Source organism: Lepus europaeus, chromosome 1 (genome assembly GCF_033115175.1).
Source record: "Lepus europaeus isolate LE1 chromosome 1, mLepTim1.pri, whole genome shotgun sequence".
Lineage (NCBI taxonomy): Eukaryota > Metazoa > Chordata > Mammalia > Lagomorpha > Leporidae > Lepus > Lepus europaeus.
This window is the reverse complement of record NC_084827.1, coordinates 76,222,503-76,224,277: the sequence shown is the minus strand read 5'-3', so window position 1 is coordinate 76,224,277 and position 1,775 is coordinate 76,222,503. Positions and strand designations below refer to the sequence as shown.

Below are 1,775 nucleotides of genomic sequence, written 5' to 3'. Positions count from 1 at the left end.
TTTGGGGGAAAGATCTGGGGAAAAAAAATACATGGGTACCAGGAAACAAATATGGCCAGTAACAATCACTTATGGTCATTAGAATGAATCTGATAGTGTTCTGGAACAACAGTGATTATAGCAGAGCTATTAAGTTTTTTTAAATGTTATTTACACCTGTTACATTGGCTTCTTATCCACTAATACTGAAGGCAGACGTCAGAGGCAAAAACCAGGACAAACAGGAAGACCATCAAAAGTGAGTATCACCTTGTGCTTTCAGATGTATTTAACCATTTACATGTACAATGGTCCTTTCAATTCACATTTTCAGTAAGATGCTAACACAGTGCAGCAAATATACAAAGGACCTTACACACAATCCATGCAGAACATATCTAATTTGTTCGGAGATACAAATGAATAAAAACACATCTAGGAGGAACAAATTTCAAGACACATAGTGCTCTGTGCTTGAGTCTATGTTCTTTAAATATTGATAGAATAAAGTGGTAAGAAAATAAGAAAACTGCTGCTGCGTTCTCTGATCTCCATTTTGCTGGTCAGTCTCTATTCTGCCATGTAAGGACGGAGGTGATCCTCTCTGGCGCACTCTGCCCAGTGATGGGCTGTTCCTGGGGCAGGTAGATGCAGATGCTGTGTAACTTGAAGATAATAGCTTTGTTTTTTAGAGTCTGCAAGTGCTGTCAATGAAGACAAATGCTGACTGGTTAGGATTGTTGACAATTCCAGTCTTGTCCTTGTGGCTCAGTTTATGCACAAGGAGTTTTTTCCTAGACACCATGATGAACTCAAAATTGGCTTGAGCAGGCCTAAAAGGCTTATCAGATTCCTTCCAACCAGGAGATAGGAGACAATTTTTTCCATATCATTCTGAATCCAAAGAATGAAACCCATCTCCTGAACACAGCCAGTTACATCCCTTCTGATAGACTGGTATCGAGCAGCATGGAGCTGTACCAAAACCTCTCTAAAAGCTCAATGGAACTTTCTGACAACAGCTAGAATCTCTCACACCTTTCAGGGTGTTTTCTTCATAATTATTTGCCATGACTGATATAACTTGATACCTTGAAAAATACTGTTTTTATTCTACTTCTCCTTGAATACAAAGCCAATACACATCTTGAAGTCAACTGGTCAACTACAGATTTTTAAAGTGAGATTTCTTCTTTCTTTCCTTCTTCCTTCCTTCCTCTTTCTTTTTCTTTCTCTTTCTCTCTTTCTCTCTCTCTCTTTCTTTCTTTTTCTTTCTTTCGCTGAGTTACAGACAGCAAGCAAGTGAGCCATTTTCCATCTGCTGGTTCACTCACACAGGTGCTGGGGTCCAAGGAGTTGGACCATCCTCTTCTGCTTTCCAAAGCCATTAACAAGGAGCTGGATAGGAAGTGAAGCAGCCAGGACTCAAACCCGCACCAATATGGGATTCAGGAGATGCAGGTAGGGGCTTAACCTGCTATACCACAGCACAGACCAATTCTTCTTTCTTTCTAAGCTGAGCATGTAGTCTGTTCAGGGTTTATTTTGTCTAGGACTTTGAGTCTCCTATTTTGAAAAACAGGTGGTATTAAAGACTCTGGAGGGGCCTGTGACTTAGTAGTCTAGCCTCCACCTGTGGCACCAGCATTCCATATGGACACTGGTTCCTTTTCCAGATGCTCCTCTTCTGACCCAGCTCTCTGCTTATGACCTGGGAAAGCAGTGGAAGAAGACAGCCCAAGTGGTTGGGACCCTGCATCCATGTGGGGGACCCAGAAGAAATTTCTGGTTCCTGG

At 41.6% G+C, this 1,775-nt stretch overlaps 1 pseudogene; it reads right to left on the bottom strand.

Moving 5' to 3' along the window:
• Nucleotides 1-549: 549 nt before the first annotated feature.
• On the bottom strand, nucleotides 550-1,519 carry LOC133762837 (uncharacterized protein C6orf62 homolog; annotated as a pseudogene).
• Nucleotides 1,520-1,775: the final 256 nt, after the last annotated feature.